The 19,973-nt window shown below is 43.3% G+C and overlaps 1 pseudogene; it reads right to left on the reverse strand.

Annotated features, from left to right (window-relative positions):
- Positions 1-193: 193 nt before the first annotated feature.
- LOC103739928 overlaps positions 194-19,973 on the reverse strand; it is a 24,057-nt pseudogene continuing 4,277 nt past the window's right edge.

The following is a 19,973-nucleotide window of genomic DNA, read 5'->3' on the forward strand; positions in this document are numbered from 1 at the left end:
ATCCTGAAAAAGTATTACAAAGACTAGCAAATATTGGTATCCATACCTGTCAGGTTTTACCTCAGTGAAATCCATTTTCCAATAGGCTCCAGGTTTTCTCCCTCAAAGTCTGATTTCTGGGTTTTTAATATTTGGCACCGCATTAGCGAGTTGGTAAGCTTTACAGCCATTGACAATGTCTTTAATCTTTAAATTAGCCTCCTTGATTTTTACTTTGGCATGTCGAATTAAGTCCTGCGTTCTCTTGATGTACTTCAGCATCAGATAATGGGGTATCTCTCAAATCTGATTGGGTACTGTGGACATGGGCCAGGATTCCAGCACAATCATGCAGGGGGACATCCAAGTCTGGGTCCGGCAAGAGCATGGCTGGATTTAGGGCAACTGGTACCTGGAAGGTGATTCTAGCAGGATTAAGAAGTAATGCCTGATAATGAGTTATACGGGTATTACTTAGCCATCTGTCCTGGGGCTGCTTCAAAACTCCTTTAATTGCATGTGGTGTGGTGATGGTCAAGTTCTGGCCCAAAGTCAGTTTGTCAGCATCTTTTACTAGTAGTGCTATGGCAGCAATAATACAGAGACATGGGGGCCAGCCTGCAGCCACTGGGTCCAGTTTTGTAGACAAATAGGCCACAGGACAGGGCCATGGACCTATCAGTTGGGTCAAAACTCCCTTGGCCACACCCTTGTTTTTCTCCACAAACAAGTGGAATGGTTTAGTCACATCAGGTAGCCTGAAGGCAGGGACAGACAGTAGGGCCAGTTTTAATGACTCAAATGATTGTTGGTGAGCTTCTGTCCAGGAAAATTCTCCTGGCCTTTTCTTAGTGGCCTCATATAGGGGCTTAGCAATCTCAGGAAAACCCAGTATCTATAACCTGCAGAACCCAGTGGACCCTAAGAACTGTCGTACTTGGCATGGGCTCCTTGGGGTAGGGATCCTGAGGACAGTTTCTTTTCGGGCATCAGAGAGCCAGCACTTACCTTCTTTGAGTATATAGCCCAAGTATTGGACTTGTTGTTTGCATAGTTGGGCCTTTTAAGCAGAGGCCTGATAGCCCAGGCTTCCCAACGTCTGCAACAGGCATTCTGTGCCATCCATGCAAGCCTCTTAGCTGCTTGCTGCCACAAGTAAGTCATCCACATACTGCAAGAGACTCCTTTCCCTGACACTACCTGTCTCAGATGCCTCCGCCAGTCCTCTGGATCCACAGTGGCAGCCAGCAGGATACTTGCCAGGTCCTTGTTCTGCCTCCTTTCTGCCTTTATCTGTTTTTTCTCTGCACTATCCCTATTATTGTACACTTTCTTGGCCATAGTTATCAAATCCCTTAAGCTCTTTTTACCCAGTCTCTCTACTCTTTGGCACTTTTTCTTTATATCTGGAGCCTACTGGTTAACAAAAGCCATGGCCACTGCCATGTTATCTTTGGCCTCCAGGTCTAATGGAGTGTGCCTGTGGAAGCCATCCAAGAACGCAGCTAATATCATATACCTGTGCCAAATTAGTTGGCCTATGAGCAGCTACTTTGAGACCTGCCAACAGAGCCTGGTGGTAAACCAGAAGCCTCCCCTTACCTTCTGCAGTATTATAATCCCAATCAGGCCAGGTCAGTGGATAAGCAGCATCAATCAGTGTCGAGTCAGTAGTAGGGACACCAGTATTGCCAGGAATTAATTTTCTGGCTTCTGTTTGGATACATTTCCTTTCCTCTGTGGTAAACAGGACCTGTAATAATTGATGACAATCATTCCAAGTGGGTTGGTGTGTGAATAGGACAGTTCCTAATAAATTAGTAAGCCCCTTAAGATTTTCAGAAAAGGGAGCATTCTGGGTTCTCCAGTTGTGAAGGTCACTAGTGGCGAATGGCCAATAGTAATGGGGCTGGTTGCCAGCCTCATCTGCAGGGCCAGCAACTCTGAGAGGTAAAACAGTAGAGTCTGGACCCTCCGGTGTTGCTGCCCTTCTACTCCTAGTCCCCTGAGCTGGTCCCCCCTATGTCTGTGAAGAATCTGGTACCAGGGGTGCCGGTTCTGGAGGGGGTACCTCCTGTGGAGGGGGTGGATAAGGAGGGGGAGGAAAAAATTAGATCTTTTTCTGTGCTGCCCTGTAAGACAGGGTACAGTGACAGTACTGATGGTTTGGTTTCAGATTTAGGTATTTTCTGGGTTGTCGTTTTCCATTCTGCAGCTGTCAGCACCTCAGTTTTCTGTAAAGGAAGAAAAGACTTGACCCAAGGAGGAGAGTTATTAACTAAATCTCCCCAGACCACTATGTGTGATATTTGATCCAAGTGTCCCATACATGGTTGAAGAATAATTTTCTCAACCGCGTTAATGACAGCGGGATCAAAGGTCCCCTCGGAGGGCCATCCCACATTGAAAGTGGGCCATTCAGACCTGCTGAAAGTAGTTAGTTTATCCTTCCTGACAACAGCAGAGAGTTTATGGGCTCGAGTCTTAACCTCTCCAAAATGTGCAAGAACCAGGTCCAGGGGTGTAGAGGGAGTCTGTCCCATTGTGTCCATCTCAGTCACAGAGAAATAGACAACCAAAGACAAAACAGAGAGCCAGAAAGACACGCAGAAGGCCAAGTAGCAAATTCCCCCACTGGTGCGGAAGAAAAACTGAAAGTAGGACAGCAGTAAACTGCCGCACCGTGGGAGTGACCTGCCTTGTTCTTTCACAGAAATCAACAGAGTCCGGGGCCCTCCGTCCCCTCTGCTGGGGTCTGGAACGTATCCCAGACCTCCATGATCACAGTCATCCAGCATGTCTGCTCCAACTGCTCCTGCCCACACTGTTCACAAGTTTGCCTCGAGGCTCAGAACAAAAGCTAGGACAGACACAGACAGGCACAACTAGAAACAAACAGACACTTACTGGCCGGCTAGGAACCCTTCGGTTTGGGGGTCCTGGGGGGGGGTCTTGGGGATCCCGGACAAGCCCCCAAGATGTTGTGCCCAGTTCCTGAGACCCCAAAAGACCCCCAAGAAGCCGACCGATGCAAACACACAAGGGTTTTTTTATTGTTATGAGCTTAAGCTTGGGCCCACTCTGTCACCGACCTAGTGAACCTCAGATGTGAGACCCCTTGCTTTGGGAGACAAAGGTTTTTATAGGTTTATTTTAGCAAGTTCAGCAAGTAGGGGAGTAGGGGGTCTCCAGCCTGGCAAGCATCTGATTGGTTGCAGCCCAGGGCCAAACTATAAACTGCTGGCTTCAGGAAATCTGAGAAGACATCTGGACTTTTAGTACTTTCCTGTCCCTGGTTAATTGACCATTGGTGGGGGAGTTGTTCTCTATCTGTTCCAAGTATGCTTTTTTGTGGTTTTTCCTGGAACAGGGTTCAGGGCTGGGTCAGTCCCATGGAGGTTTTATCCAAGATAGACTCACTCAGGTCTCTCAAAATACAGAATAGAAATACAAGTAATGAGACATAGTATGTTCAGGGTAAGTATTTTAAATGTCATTTCATTATTTTTAAAACAGATTTTAGCTGGGCCTGGTGGTTCACACCTTTAATCCCAGCACTAAGAAGGCAAACACAGGCAGATCTCTGTGAGATTGAAGCCAGCCTGATCTATATAGTGAATTCCAAGCTAGCTGGGGCTATAGGAAGACCCTGTCTCAAAAAGGCCAAAATTATGTACATGCCACATGTGTTCAGGCTCCAGAAGAGGGCATTGGCTCCTTTGAGGCTGGAATTACAGGTGGTTGTGAACCGCCTGATGTGGGCTCTGGGAACCAAACTCCAGTCCTTTGAAAAGCAGAAAACCATCTTCTGGCCTCTGCACATACACCCATCCAGACACACACAAGTAAAATTACAATAACTCTTAAAAAGAAAACCAAAATGAAAACCATCATTTCATTCTTACCAATGCAAGATCCATGAGGGAAAAAACATGAGGAACTAAAGACACATAACTTTCAAAAGAGGTGTACAGAGGACTTAGTTGATTTGATGTGAGGAGGAACATGAGGAGGAAGAATCTGTAGTAATACCAAGGTTTCTTTTTTTAAAAAATTTAACATTGATTTTTATTTTATGTGAATGAGTCTTATGTCTGCATGCATGTAAATGCACCATGTACATGCAATGCCTGTAGAGGCCAGAAGAGGGCATCAGATTCCCTGGAACTGGAGTTACAGATAGTTGTTTGCCATCATGTGGGTGCTGGGAACCAAATCTGGGCTCTTTACAAGAGCAGTCAGTGCTCTTAACTGTTGAGCCATCTCCTCAGCCGTAGCTCCAAGGTTTCTAATATGCTGATGGGTTTGGGCAGCAGTGCTGTCCTTATGAGGGAGCACACAGGGAGAAGTCACATCAAAGAAGAAGAGATGAATTGGTTTTGACATCCTAAATACCAGGTAACTCAGGGGTATCCAGATCAAGTGGTTTAGAAGTAAAGTGACCAACTTGTCTCAGTTTGGGCTTTTCCCAGTGTTAGCACTGAAAGCCTATGACCTAAGCCTGCCATGGTGGCACACTTAAAATCCCAGGACTTGGGAGTGTAGAGGCAGGTGGAGAAGGAGTTTAATGCCAGTCTGTGTTATATAGCAAGTTCAAGGTCAAGGCCAGCTTGGACTTCATGGGACCATCTGAACTCCCCATTCCCCCAAAAGTCTACAACCTGGTGACTCATCAATTCCTGAGTAAAAAGGAGCATAATGGATTATCCTATGAGTGGACCATCGGTAACTCTGAAGCCCACTGAGTAGGTGAAGTCAATGATGGAGAGGGAAAAACACATCTGTGTAAAGCTCATGAGAAGCTGTGACAACCTAGGGAGAAAGTATCAAGTGAGAAGGCCTCCAAGCTTGGACTGACAGCTGAGACCCAGGTGCAAGCAATTACCTAGGCCAAAAATCACAAAACAAGTGTTAATTTGCTCACCATGCATTTCAAATTATTTTCTTACCACAGTGATCTGTTCATGAGCTTGGAGTCTGAAAAATAGAAATGAAATCAAATTCCTTATCCATGTAGGTTGTTAACATCCCTTCAGCCTGTGATTTTCTTACTAGACACAAAATTAAGTTGGGGGATTTAATTTCTTTTTCAGTGTCCACTCATTTTCATTCAATTCTTTACAACCACTTTCCCCAGCTGCTTGGGATCATTGCTTTTCAGTTATGTGTTATTTCCCAGCATAGCCTTTTCTGCGATATGCCCCATTTTCTGCATCATGAAGTTCAGCAGAGTTGATCTTTGGTTAAGTAAAATGATAATTTAAAAGTTTGTTCAGTGCCAGTGAGAAGGTCCAAGCCTGATGACCCAAGTTTGAGCTCCAGGACCCACTTGGTGGAAGGAGAGAACAGACTCCTGCAAGTTGTCTTCTGACCTCCACATGTTTGCTGTCACACACACACACACACACACACACACACACACACACCACGCATGATAAACAATCAATAAATAAATGTAAAAAGAGTATACTCAGCTCTGGATCTTATAAAAATCATAAAAGCTTTGCCTTTTCTTTATTATTTTCCAAAAAACAAATGAGTATACTATACTCAGATCTCAGCTAACCTAAAGATTTACTGTATTAATATTGTAAGCAGTTTTCTCACATAATTGTTGGGTGTTTCTTGGCCCAACAAATGTGTTTTAATTTAGGAAATCACCGGACATGGTGGCACACACCTTTAATCCCAGCAGAGGTAGGGGGATCTCTGTGAGACTGAGGCTAGCCTAGCCTACATAGTGAGTTCCAGGTCAGCTGGGGCTGTAGGGATACCCTGTCTCAAAAAGACAAAAAAATATTTAGGAAGTCATGCATTAGTAGTTTGGCTCAGGATTATGATTACAGCTCTCACAGGGGCTCAAAGGGCATGTGTACTGCATTCCCATCTAGGGCTGTTCCTGCCTTGCGCCTATTCTTAGCCTTCCTGAAGACAGCAGATTCGAAACTTGACACATTCATATAACAGTGTTTCTTTTTTCTTTTTTATTTTTTATTGTTGTTCTTTAAGATAGGGTCTCATGTAGCCCTGGCTGGTCTGGAATTCACTATGTAGATCAGGCTAGCTTCTAACTCAGAGATCTGCCTGCCTCTGCCTCCATATAACATCAAAATATCTTATGGTCACACAGCAGTGTCTCATAATTACTTCATTTTTACCTCTGAAGGGAATAGTTCAGGTATTGCAATCACTCTCACTTGTATAAGGGGAAACAGAGATGCAAATGTGGCTTGACCAATGTTGAGAGATGAAGCAATGGAGGTGTCAGCAGAAGGAAATGGAATTCTTGATGCCCAAGCTGACAGACTTCCTACCATTAGGTGACTGGGCTCTATCCATATGGGGTCATTTAGGAGGTGACTCCTTGAAAAGGAAGTTCTTGGAAACCTCTAACTTGGGTGACATTATATAAATGTCACACCTGAATATGTGTGTGTGTGTGTATGTGTGGTGTTTTATGTGTATGTGGTGTATGCATGCCTGTTCCTGTGCCCATGCATACTCTCCATGCTATTCCCTCGACAGGGTTTTCTACTCATCCAGGAGTTCTGCTGGCAGCTAGCAAGTCCCAGCAATCTTCCTGTCTCCAGCCTCACAGTGCAGGAATTACAGGAGCATAGTCACATCTACCTTTTTATGTGCATGCTGGGGATTTCAACTCTGGTTTGCATGCTTGTACACCAAGTCCTCTTACCCACAGAGCCATCTTCCCAGTCCAGCACACCTGAATTTTGAATAGATAACCTTATCAGTTGTTATGGTTTGATTTCTGTTACTGTGATAAAACACTGACCAAAAAGTAACTTGGGGAAGGAAAGAGTTTATTTCATTTTACACTTTATATTACATCAATGAGGGAAGCCAAGGCAGGAACTGAAGGCAGGAGCTTGAAGCAGAAACCTAGGAGGAACACTGCTTACTGGCCGGCTTCCTCTGGATTGCTCAGCTACCTTTCTTATACATCCCAGGCCCACCTGCCTAGGGATGGCACAGCCCATGGGGCCTTTCTACAATTAGTAATTAAGAAAATGCCTCACAGACATGGTCACAGGCCAGTCTGATCTGGGAAATTCTTCAGTTGATGTTCACTTTCCAAGGTGTCTCTAGGTTTGTGTCAAGTTGACAGCTGAGGCTAACTATGACATTGATGTCAAGTGGTTTTTTTTTTTCTTTTTTGTCATTGTTTATACACACACACACACACACACACACACACACACACACACACACAGAGAGAGAGAGAGAGAGAGAGAGAGAGAGAGAGAGTGAGAGTCTGTTTTTGCTTTGTTTTTTTTTTTTTTGTTTTGCTTTGGTTTTTTTTTTTTTTTGAGTTATGGGCGCATTGTATAGGATAACCCAGCTTCACTCACAATCCTCTTGCCTTAGCCTCTCAAGTGCTGGGATTACAGACGTGCAGGACAAATTTTGCCACCATTTTGGAGAATTCCAGCCTATATTTTAAAGACCTAGACAGTTGGATGTGATGGTTCATAGCCACAGAAGTACACAGAAGTCTGAGTTAGGGGGATCATGGGAAAGTCAAGGCTAACACAGACTACATAATGAGTTCCAGACCAGTCTGGAGTACAAGATGAGACCTTGTTTCAAAATACGAAAACAAAAGAAATAAACTCATGCCGATGTGCTGTTTCATGTTTGCTGTCTCAGGCCTTAAGAGGCTGAGCCAGGAGGATCACCACGAGTTTGAGGTCAGCCTTGGCTGCGGAGTGAGTTCCAGGCCAACTGGGCTACAGAGTGAGATCTTACCTCAATAAATAAAAAAATAAAGCGAAGTCACACTTCCTCCCCTACTCCCTATGTGGGGGCAGAGATGGGGGAACACACCTAGAACCCATGGGATGTTATGGAACTTATTAAATGTGGAAAATAATGAGAAGGATCTGAGAACAGTTTTCCTTTGCTCCGTCTCCCCTGCTAGTCATCTATGGACACTCAAGTCCTTGGGGTGTCTCAGTGAGATGTGTATACAGTTATGCCTGAAAAAAGGGGTTGGATTTTGAAGGATTTTGAATTTGGAATTTTTCTTTTCTTTTTCTTAATATTTTTAAATTATTTTTATTTTATTTTTATTTTTATTTTTATGTGTATGAGTGTTTTGCCTGGGACAGAAGAGGCCATCGATCCCCTGGAACTGGAATTATGGACAATTGTTAGCTGCCATGTGGGTGCTGGGATTTGAACTCGGGTCTTCTGCGAGAACAGTCAGTGTTCCTAACCACTAAGCCATCTCTCCAGCCCTGGAATTTTTCAATTACAGATGTTCATTCTCTCTCGTTCTCTCTCTCTCTCTCTCTCTCTCTCGTACACACACACACACACACACACACACACACATGGTTGAGCATGTGTCTATCATCAGGTAGGGGTACATGAACACAGAGAAAATTAAAAAGCCCTTAGCTGTGGGGGTTGGGGGCGGGTACCCAGAGCTGAGGTGGATATTTGAGAGGTGTGGTGGCTTGAATGAGAAATGTCTCTCATAGATGCATGTATGTGAACACTTGGTCCTCAGTTGGTGGCGCTGTTTGCAGAGATTGAGGAGATAAGGCCTTGCTGGAGGAAGGATGGAGTGGAAGCAGACTTTGAGAGTTCATTGCTCTCTCTCTCTCTCTCTCTCTCTCTCTCTCTCGCTCTCTCTCGCTCTCACTCTTGCTCTCTCCCTCTCTCTCTCTGCTTTGTGTTGGCTGTTGAAGATGTGAGCGCTCAGGTTCCTGTTCCTGTGGCCATGCCCGCCACACCTCTCTCTCTATGATGGACTCTTAACCCTCTGGAACCATAAGCCCAAATAAACTCTCCCTTCTATAATTGCCTTGGTCAGGGTATTTTATCACAGAAGCAGCAAAGTAATTAACGCAAGAGGAGAAAGGTATTTGAGGGAGTGTTTACAGGAAAGTGAGCTCAGCTTGCCTCAAGGGTGTTTTCAAGGTTCTGCATAATTGACAGATCACCCCCAAAGCTGGTGGGCCCACCACATAGGAAATTATTAGTCAGGCTCTCCTGGTGGATGAGGGTGCAGGACATAGGCCAGAGTATATTTCCCTTCCTTTCCATCATCTGACCTGGTGATGTCTGAACAAGGTGATTATAGGACTTGGTAGTACAGGGCTAGTGGTGTAGTGGAGTAAGATATTCCAACAAACTAAAACCACCACCATGACCCACAACCAAAGCCTAACTAACCAACTTCCACTGACTTATTTTGTAAAGATGTCCATAACAATCTCTCTCATCCTACATAAGCTTACAATCCATCTTTGACACTCTCCTATGGACAGGTGGTATCTGTGACTCCTCTCCTTGAATCTAGGTGGTAACACTATGTAACCTCTGAGGTTAGCCCTGAAAGGTGATTTTCTACATTTTATGTGTATGTCTTGCCTACATGTTTGTGAGTGCACCCATGTTGTGTAATGTGTATGGAGGCCAGAAGAGGACATCAGATACCCTAGAACTGGAGCTACAGACAGTTGTTAGCCTCCTTGTAGGTGTTAGGAACCGGAACTAGGTCCTCTGCAAGAGCAACCAACCCTCTTAACCACTGAGCCAAATCACCAGTTCTAATAATGCTACCTTTGGTATTGTAATTCTACATTTTGTAAATTTTTTTTGGTCATTTTTTGAGACAGGGTCTTCCTGTGGCCCCAGTTGGCTTGAATTTGCTATGGAGACCAGGCTGGCCTCAAACTCACAGAGAACCTCCTGCCTCTGCCTCCCGAGTGCTGGGATTTAAAGGCATGTGATACCATGCCTGGCTTTTTTTTTTTTTTTGGTCTTACTGAGACAGGGTCTTCCTGTAGCTCTAGCTGACTTGGAACTCACTATGTAGACCAGGCTGGAACTCACAGAGATCCATCTGTCTCTGCCTCCTGAGTGCTGGGATCAAAAGTGTGTGCCACCACACCCAGCTTATTTAGTAATTATTTTTAAAAGTACTTTATTATTATCACTATTGTGTGTGCATGTGTGTATGTTGTGTGTGGGGAGGTGAGGAGGGTTGCATTTACAACTTTGAGAGGTTGATTCTTTCTCTCCATCTTTATGTGGGTTCTTAATGGTAAGTACCTTTATCTTCTGAGCCCTCCATTTAGTAATTCTTCTAAGAACATTTACTCATGAAGTATTTGATTATTCTGAGGTATCATGTGTATAGGAAATATAAGAAGCAATGATTAATTCTTTGCTCTATTCACCAGTTTTCAAATTTAATGAGTGGTTCACATTCGTGCTCCAAAGTGTTCAATTAGTTGAGCTTCTCATTGTAAACACATACCTTTGAATACATTTGTTGCTGTGTTTTATCTGTAGTAATTATCACTGTGGATGTCCCCCAATTCACCCATTCTTGGTCAATGACTGTTCACGTAGATTTCTTTCCTTTTTTTAAAAAAGATTATTTTTATTTTCTGTGTATGCATGTTTCACCTGCACATATGTAAGTGTACCACATGTGTGCTATGTCTGTGGAGGCCAAAGAGGGCCTCAGATCCACTGTAACTGGAGTATGGATGGTTAGCCACCACGTGAGTGCTCAGAACCGAACATGGGTCCTTTGAAAGAGTAGCCAGTGCTCTTAATTGCTGAACCGTTTTTCCAGCTCCCTTTTTTTTCCTTTTTAGTGTGATCAATATTGAATCCAGGATCTCTCATGTGCTAGACAAGAATTCTGCCACTGAGTCACAGTCTCAATTCCAAAGGAACATTTGAGTCCTTCTGAGGTGAATTGATCATTTTTGAGATGACCATCTCTCCAAGAAGCCCTCATTGCTTTTAGCGAGGAAGGGTACCCAGAAGATGCGGTGTGGCTACTAGGGTTCTCCTTGCTCTGCAGTGGTTTTGGATGAGCTGGGCAAGGAACTGACTCTTTTCCTGATGCTGAGACTGTAGACAGTCACTTTAGTGTATTGATTCAAAAGAACAAAACAAACAAAACAAAAGCAAAAACAGCTGTCCAAAAACAAACAAAAAGGGGTTCTATAGGAAGAAATAAGAGCTGAATGGAGGTGGCATAGGGTCCATGAAAAGAGCCCAGGGACAGAAAGCTGAGGCATGCCTAGATCGTGGAGTGGATCTAAAGAGGACGTCTGGGGTCTACCTCTGCCACTCTCAGGGTCTTTCTTGCTCCAGATTGTGCTAATATGATGTTCAAATGGTAAGAAAAAAGATCATGAATGCACAATTTAGAAATATTTCTTTTCAACAATTTCATTCCAAGAAGGCAGGAGGGAATGCTCACCAGCCAGGGATTTTTTTTAAAAGTCAGGTTCCTGAACTCATTTTGTAGTTGGAATCGGCCTTGAAGTCCTAATTCTTCTGCTTCTGTATCCCAAGGGCTAGGATTACACACATGAGCCACCACAACTAGCAGCCTCGATTCTTTTTTTCCTTTTATTACAGTTATTTGTGTGTGTGTGTGTGTGTGTTTGTGGGTGTGGGTATGGATATACGACAGCACATGTGTGGAGATCAGAGGACAACCTGAAGGAATCAGATCTCGCTACCATGTAGGTCCAGGGTTTTTGAAAATATTATTTGTTTATTGTTTTTATGTGTCTGAGTATTTTGCTTGCATGCATGTAAGTGCACCACATGCGTATAGTGCCCACAGAGGCTAGTGGAGGGTGTCAGATCCCTTGGAACTGGAGTTATGGTTGGGTATTAGCCACCATGTGGGAGCTGGGAATGGAACCCAAGTCCTCTGGGAGAACAGCAAGGTTTTTAACTGCCGAATCATCTCTCCAGCCCCCATTAAAATTTTAAAAATTTATTTATATTTTATTTGTATGAGTGTTTTACCTGTATGTATGTAAGTATACCCATGTCATGCAATGCCCTCAGAGACCACAAGAGGGTGTTGCATCCCTGGAACTGGAGTTATGGATGGTAGTTAGCCACGATGTGGGTGGTAGGAACCAAATTTGGGTCCTCTGCAAGAGTAGCTAGTGCTCTTAACTGCTGAGCCATCTCTCTAGCCCCCAACCTGGATTCTTAACAAACGAAGATGATACAGCTTCTTTTCATCCAGGTGCACAGCCTTAAATCCTGTGCTTAGCTGTGGCATTGAGATTTCAGAGCTATCAGACAAAGAGAAGGGGGCTATCCTGATATACAAGGCGGAGAGGTGAAATGTTTCAATACCAGGGGAGGGCAAAGTAGGCCTATTCATAATAATAAGTTAAAAGAATGAAAAATGTTACTTTTAAGGGGAAGTGACACATGCATTTGAATGGGATCTGTGTTAGTCCTGTGAATAGTAAAGATTCACTGTGTTGTGGCAGCCTCAGTTCCCTTGCTCTCAGGACCACATCTCTGGTCTTTCACTGGGAGTGGCTAACTCTGTCTGCACTGATCAATCAGAGGTTGGTATCAGGAACTGAGCCTCCATCTCTCTGTGGAGCATTAACATATTGTCCACAAGACTTCCTGATATCACAGCCTCCCTCTCTCTTTTGTCTTCATTAAGCAGGAAGGCCACTTTAAAAGGCCATTGTATACAGAGAAGGAACCCCAAGTTCAGGAAGCAGTGACAAAGCTTTTCAGTCATCTTGGTCACCTGTCTTAGGCTTGATTCACACTCAGACTCCCCAGAGCCTGATCGTTCCTGCTTGTCTGCAGAGCTATCTGATTAAAGGAAATGTAATTGGCTCTGGACCCCTGCAGGAACAGGGTCTTGCCCTTAGGCCCTAGGAGTGTGAACCCTGGAGTTAGACTTCATGGGTCCCAATTCCAGCTTTGTCCCTTGCAGGCTGTGTGACATTGGGGAAATGTCTAACTCATTCTGTATGCCTTTTAGTGTCCTCAGCGCTAAAGGGGAGATTATAGTTATTCTCTACCTTGCAAAATTGCTGTGAGAAATGGAAAATCTGGGGCACTGTATTTCAAGTTGTGGCACAAGGGAAGTGATCAACAAGCAAAATCCATTATTATTAGTTGTGGCACAAGGGAAGTGATCAACAAGCAAAATCCATTATTATTCTTTCTCAGGACAAGGAAGTCTCTTGACCCAGAAACAGTCTGAGAAAAGTCTACTCCCAATCTTTATTACTCACAGCTATTGTTTCAATACTGTGTTTCATTCTTTAGTTTGGAAGAATAAATCTTTTTTTGTGATTTCTTGGTTTTATTTTTCAAAAATCCTTGAACAGGTGATGGGAAGATCTCTTGAGCCTAGGAGTTTGAGACTGGCCTGAGAAACACAGGGAAATCCTGTCCTCTCCACCCCTACAACAGCAAGAGCAAAAAATCCCTAAGGGACCAAACCAGCCTTCATATTCCTAAAGAGATTCCATCGATCAGACAACAGTCTTGGGAGAACCGCCTTACTCTTCAGTGTGATTTTCATTGTGCAGAGCCAATCTGTAAAGACCCATTCTCCTTGTTCCCTAAAACTCAAATCTGATCTTCCCGCATTGTTCCTAATATCAAGAAGTGGCTGCCTCACCCCACCCACTAGGCCAGGTGGCTTCACTCACGCTTGGACTTGGAATTCTGCCTTTCCTCCAGTCTCTCACTAATATCCCTATGTTCCCAGCACCATTTTCTCACGTGAATTTTGAGCCAGCCTTTTGGATTATCTGCCTAGCTTGTCTTTCCTCATTTGGCTTTTGCCACAAAGAGGTCATCTCAGTAGAAGGTGAGGGCCAGAATCACATTGTACACTGAGAAGAAAACAAAATGTACAGTGAGTGACTATAGATAACACAAGATTAGCTGGCAAGAAAAGTGAGAACAGAGATAAAATAAGTTTTCCATAATGCTGAGCAGTAACATTCCTTGAAACAGACACAAGGATGACATGGGGACCGGGGAACAGAAGACAACACAAGGCCTCAGGGTTTCAGTGCTGAGAGATTAGTGAACTTTTAGGCATCATGATAAAATATTTAAGATTAGTTTATACATTATGGTCTACATGCATAAGTCAACAGTATTTAGGTAACATTTTATATAACACAAGAGAAAATAAACAAATAATAAGAGCAACAACCCTCCTGCCTCGGCATCCTGAGTGCTGGGATTACAAGCATGAGCCACCACACCAGGCTGGAGGGATGGCTCAGCAGTTAAGATCACTGGCTGTTCTTGCAGAAGACCTGGGTTTGAATCCCAGCACCCACATGGCAGCTAACAACTGTCCATAACTCCAGTTCCAGAGGATCCGATGGCCTTTTCTGTCCTCCGAGGGCACTGCACGACACGGGTGCACTTACCTATATGCAGGTAATACACGCATACACATAAAATAAAATTAAAAAACATAATAAATAAAAATGTTTTAAAACTTTAATAATAACAAAAACAAAGAAAAAACAGAGCAAAACAATAAAATCATTGTGATGGTGGCCCATGCCTGAAGTCCCAGCTACTTGAGAACCTGAGGCAGGAAGATTGCTTGAGCCTTGCACTTCAAGACTAGCCTGGACAACATAGAAAAACACAGCTTCACAAAAATAAAAATTACTTTAAATAGTTCATATAAATTTGTTTACAACCTCTCTGCCCCAAATGAAATGAAAACAATTTTCCTTTTCCCCTAATACCAGGGCAGTTTTCTTTCACTAATGGAGCAGGATGGTGACATAGACTTCACACATGTCCCCTCCTACAGAGGTGTTGTTTGGCTCCTAAATATCAGAGCGTTTTTTTTTTTTTTTTTTTTTTTTTTTTTTTTTTTTTTGTCTTATTGAGACAGGGTCTCCCTGTAGCCCCAGCTGGCCTGAAATTCACTATGTAGACCAGGCTGGCCTCGAACTCATAGAGATCCACCTGCCTCTGCCTCCGAAGTGCTGGGATTAAAGGCATCTGCCACCATGCCAGCAACACAGAGTGTTCTTACTCAGCCCTTATTTCTGTAAGTGGATAGGGTTCCATAGTTGGAGTATGCCTCAGTAAGAGAAAAAAAGGAGGGAAAACAAAACAAAACTATTCCTTGCTGAATCTTTCTAGGAACTCCTCAATTCAAATTCTAGTTTGCTGTTTCTCTCCTGGTGACATCATTGTACCATTGATTTTGGCATCCTTTGTCAAAGTCAGTCTTCCTTTACCAACTTTTCCTCATTCTATATGATTGTTCAGGTTTATTGCACCTGTTTTTACTGGAAATACTCCATCTGCATGGTGGGTTTCGCAGAGGCTTTAAAAAATATTAATTTTATTTTTGTGTGTGTGTGTGTGTGTGTGTGTGTGTGTGTGTGTGAGTGATGGAGGGTTAGGGGTGGATGTACCACAGCACACACGTGGAGGTCAGAAGACAATTTGGTGGAGTCACTTCTTTCCTTTCCACCTTTACATGGGTCCTAGGGATTGAACTGGTGCCATAAGTCTTGTGCAGCAAGTGTCTTTACCTGATGAGACATCTTGCCGGCTTCTTGCCAGTGGTTTTCCCATTTCTCAAAACTGTTTCAAACTGAATGTGGTATCACAAGCCGGTAACCTTAGCACTTGAAAGTAGAGGCAGGAGGATCAGGAGTCCAAAGCCATCTTTAGGTACAAGTCAAGTTTGAGACCAGCCTAAGCTCTGCATGAGAGACAAACTGCAGCAATGAAAAAGAAGTGGGGCCTAGTGCAATGTAACTAAAGAGACAGCATTTACAAAAAGAGCAAGCCTGGCCCTGGATTCATCTGGCTTTGCGTCTTATTATGCATTCACTCACTTTTCACCTACTCCCTCTCATTGGAAACTAAGCAGATATTGGAATCCAGGATCTTGAGCCTGGTAGGCAAGCCCTCTCTCTACCACTAATCTACATGCTTAGTCCTTGGTGTTTTTGAGTCAGTCTCCCTGGTAGCTTTAGATCACTATGTAGCCTAGGCTGGCCTTCAACTCACAGTCCTCCTGCCTCAGCCTCTTTCATGATGGGATTATACAGGCATGCACCACAACAAAAGTTGAGCATAGTGTTGCATATCTGTTATCCCAGCACTAGGGAGGTGGAGGCAGGAGGATCAGGAGTTCAAGGCCAGCCTTGGCTACATATCGATTTGTAGGCCAGTCTGGACTGCATGAGAAACTGTCTCAAAAAAACAAAACAAGGGCTGGAGAGATGGCTCTGTGGAAAAGTTTGGTTCCCAGCACCCATGTTGGATGGCTTGGAGTTCCCGGTAACTCCAGCTCCAGGGGATCTGATGCCCTTTTCTGGCCTCTACAAGCACCTGCATTCCTGTGTATATACCCCCACACATATACATAAATAAAAGTAAATCTTTAAAACAAAACAAAAATAACCCTAAAAACAAAACGAACACCACCCTCTTCCCAAACTGTCACAATGCCAGACATGGTAACTCACCCTTTTAATCCCAGCACTGGGGAGACAGAGGTAGGTGGATCTCTGTGAGTTCCAGGCCAGCCAGGACAACACAGTGAGATCCTGTCTCAAAACAAAAACACAAACAAAACAAAGCAAAGCAAGTACAGAACCTGGTGGCACAGGCCTATATTTCCTTGTACTTGGGAGGTTAAAAGAAGATGGAAATTCAAGACCAGCCTGAGTTACACAGCAAGTTCAAGGTCAGCCTGGCAACTTAGTGAAATCTTGTCTCCAAAAAAAAAATTTTTTTAATGGCTGAGGATATAGCTGAGGGGTGGAGTACTTACCTACCATGGTAAGGCCCTGGATTCATACGCAATATCACAAAACAAAGAAACAACAAGAAAAACACAAAAACCCCAATTACAACTACAGGGACACTAAAAGTCTTAACCAAAACTTATTAGTAGTATTTTTTTAAATTTTATTTATTTTTATTTTAGTGTATGAATGTATAGCCTTCATGTGTGTAAGTGCACCTGTATTGCGCAATGCTGGTGGAAGTGAGAAGAAGGGAATCGAACCCAGGTCCTCTGCAAGAGCAGCCAGTACTCTTAATTGCTGAGCCATCTCTCCAGCCTGTATTTTGATTTTTTTGAGACAAGGTCTCCCTGAAGCCCCAGCTGGCCTAGAGCTCACTATGTAGACCGGGCTGGCCTGATCTCAGATACCCACCTACCTCTGCCTCCTGAGTGCTGGGATTAAAGGCATAGGCCATCATGCCCAGCTTAAACAAATTTAAACACCTTAAAACAAAATATTTACAGGTATCTACTATCTTCTATAACCTTAAATAAATCTCATTTATGTTAAATAATTGGATAGAAGACACCAGAATAAGTTATAAGAACATGCCATCATTAGGAACACACATCATTTCTGTAGTTCTCATAGGTAAACATGATCACTTATTCATTTCAGTTTTATTATTTATTTATTTATCATTTATTTTGCAGTACTAGGGACTGAGCCCAGGGCTTTGGGTATGCTGCACAAGTGCTCTACTACTGAGTTATTGCCTTAGCAGTTTTAAAATTTATTTTTATTATTGCTCTGTTTCAAGACAGGGTTTCTCTTTGTAGTCCAGGCTGGCCTGGAATTTGCTATGTAGCCCAACTGTTCTTAAACTCATGGGTAAAATCTTATTTATTTTTAAAATTTTATTTATTTTGATTTTATGCGTATGTGTGTATTGCCTACATGTAGGTAAGTGCACCCGTGTCGTGCAGTGTCCTTGGAGGTCAGAAGAGGCTATCGGATCCCCTGGGACTGGAGTTATGGACAGTTGTTAGCAGCCATGTGGGTGCTGGGATTCGAACCCGGATCTTCTGCAAGAACAACCAGTGTTCTTAACCTCTGAGCCATCTCTCCAGCCCCTATTTTTTCCAATTTACAGTAACACTATTACAGCCATCATGTAAAATAAATGAATAAAATGGAGTTGTTACAACATATTTTAGGGGTCCAGTGAGATGGCTCAGGGGATAAAAGTGCTGGTCACATGAGCCGGGAGAGCTGAGTTCCATCCTTGAAACCCATGTAAAGGTGAGAAGAAAGACCCAATCCCACAAGATTGTCCACACACATGCTCCTTGGCACACATACCCACGCACATACATCATGTGCAAGCACAATGATAATTAATTTAAAAAAAAATTTTAAAAAATTTTAAATTCTGTATATGAGTGTTACATCTGCACGTTGTCTAAGTGTCCCTCTGTTGTACAGTGCCCGAGGAGGACAGAAGAGGGCATCAAATGCCCTGGAACTGGAGTTATGAAAGGGTTTTAGCTGCCATGTGGGTGCTGGGTTTTGAACCAGGGTCTTCTGCAAGAACAGTCAGTGCTCTTAATTGCTGTTCTTGCAGCCCCCCCCAACACCAATTTTGAAATATGTATAAATTAAATGATGTGTTCAGTTAATTCCATCTTTTTGTTTTTTTGTTTGTTTGTTTGTTTTGTCTTTTTGAGGCAGGGTCTCCCTGTAGCCCCAACTGGCCTGGAACTCACTATGTAGGCCAGGTTGACCTCGAACTCACAGAGATCTGCCTGCCTCTGCCTTCCAAGTGCTGGGACTAAAGGCGTGTACCAGCACGCCCGGCTCAATTCCATCTTTTAATGAGACTAGGTCTCGTGCAGGCCAGGCTGGCTTCAAACTCTATATGTAACAGAGGATGACCTTGAGCTTCTGATCTTCCTGCTTCTACTTCCCAAGTGCTTGCTTGGGTTTGTGAGGTACTGAGGATCAAACCCAGAGCTTCACGCATGCTAGGCAAGCATTCTACCCACTGAGCTACATCTCCAGCTCAGTTCTATGTTTTAAAGCACTGAGAATGAGTATCATGTCTGAATATTTTTGTGACTGCCTCTAGGACTCTAATTTTCAAATAAATGGTTGTTAATATAGATTAAAGCAGGTAAAGAATCTAAGTGGCTTCATGTTCATCCTTCAGCGCCAGCCTGAACTGCAGGACACTGTCTCAAAAAGCAGACAAGCAAGCAGAAGGGAGAATCTGAGTGGTTGTTGGTAACTGACCAGTAGAAAGATTATATTTACGCCAGGGATGGTGACACCTGCCTGTAATGCTAGTATTTGCAATGCTGAAGCAGGAGGATTAAAAGTTCATTTTAATTACCACAAATATAGTAAATTCTCAATTAGGAGAAAGCAAAACATAAATAACTGGAATCCAATTTGGAGAGGAGAAATTTTTGTTGAGAAGGACAAAATTTTGTAATGGAAGACCAAATTCCATGGCAGGCACATGCTTTATGGCTGTATCCCAGACTTTCAGCGTGTGTTGGCTCTGCTAGAGCACCAGAAACATCCAGGTGCTCTATGCCAACTAAATATCAACATTTTTTTTTTCCTGACTTTTTAGTGGCCAATACCTGTAATCTCAGTACTTAAGAGGCTGAGACAGGAAGATGACAAATTTTAGGCCAGTCTGGGCTATCCAGTGTGTTTAAGGTCAGACTAGGTTGTATTGTGAAATCCTGTCTCAACAAAAAGGAAAAAAAAAATTCTGAAGACTGAAATTAAGGAAACAGAGAAAAACTTCCTTGAGGCTGAGTGTGGTGGTACACACCATTAGTCCCAGCATTCAGAAGGCAGAGACAAGAAGATCTCTGTGAGTTCAAAGGCAGTCAGGTCTACATATAGAGTTCCAGTCAGACAGGGTTACAGAGTGAGGCCCTGTATCCAAAACCAAAACCAAAACCAAAACCAAAGCCAAACCAAAACAGAACAAGGAGCTTCGTGGACAATGGCTTTTGCAATGTTTTATTTCTGTTTCTGTTTTGTTTTGACGTAACACCAAACGCTCACACTGTTAAGCAAAAGTGAACAACTAGGACTAAACCCAACTAAAGTTTCTGTACCTGTTAGGGTCCTTGACTCGGTGGGTCTCTTCTGGAGAACAATGCACGAGTATGGAGATGCAAAACTCAAGCAGAGATTTATTAAACCAGCTAGCTGGGGCCGACCGTCCTCCCAAGATGCACAGGTCTGGTTAGAGTGATCGACCATGAGGCAATTTTAGGTAAAGATTATATAGGCTCCCACAACCGTTACACAAAAGCCCGCTTTTATACAGCCAATAGTTTCAAAGCAAGCATTTCACAAACCAATAACTTTAAAACAAGAAAAATGTTACAACTCCCTTCA

This window comes from Nannospalax galili, unplaced genomic scaffold (genome assembly GCF_000622305.1).
Source record: "Nannospalax galili isolate Female #2095 unplaced genomic scaffold, S.galili_v1.0 scaffold339, whole genome shotgun sequence".
Lineage (NCBI taxonomy): Eukaryota > Metazoa > Chordata > Mammalia > Rodentia > Spalacidae > Nannospalax > Nannospalax galili.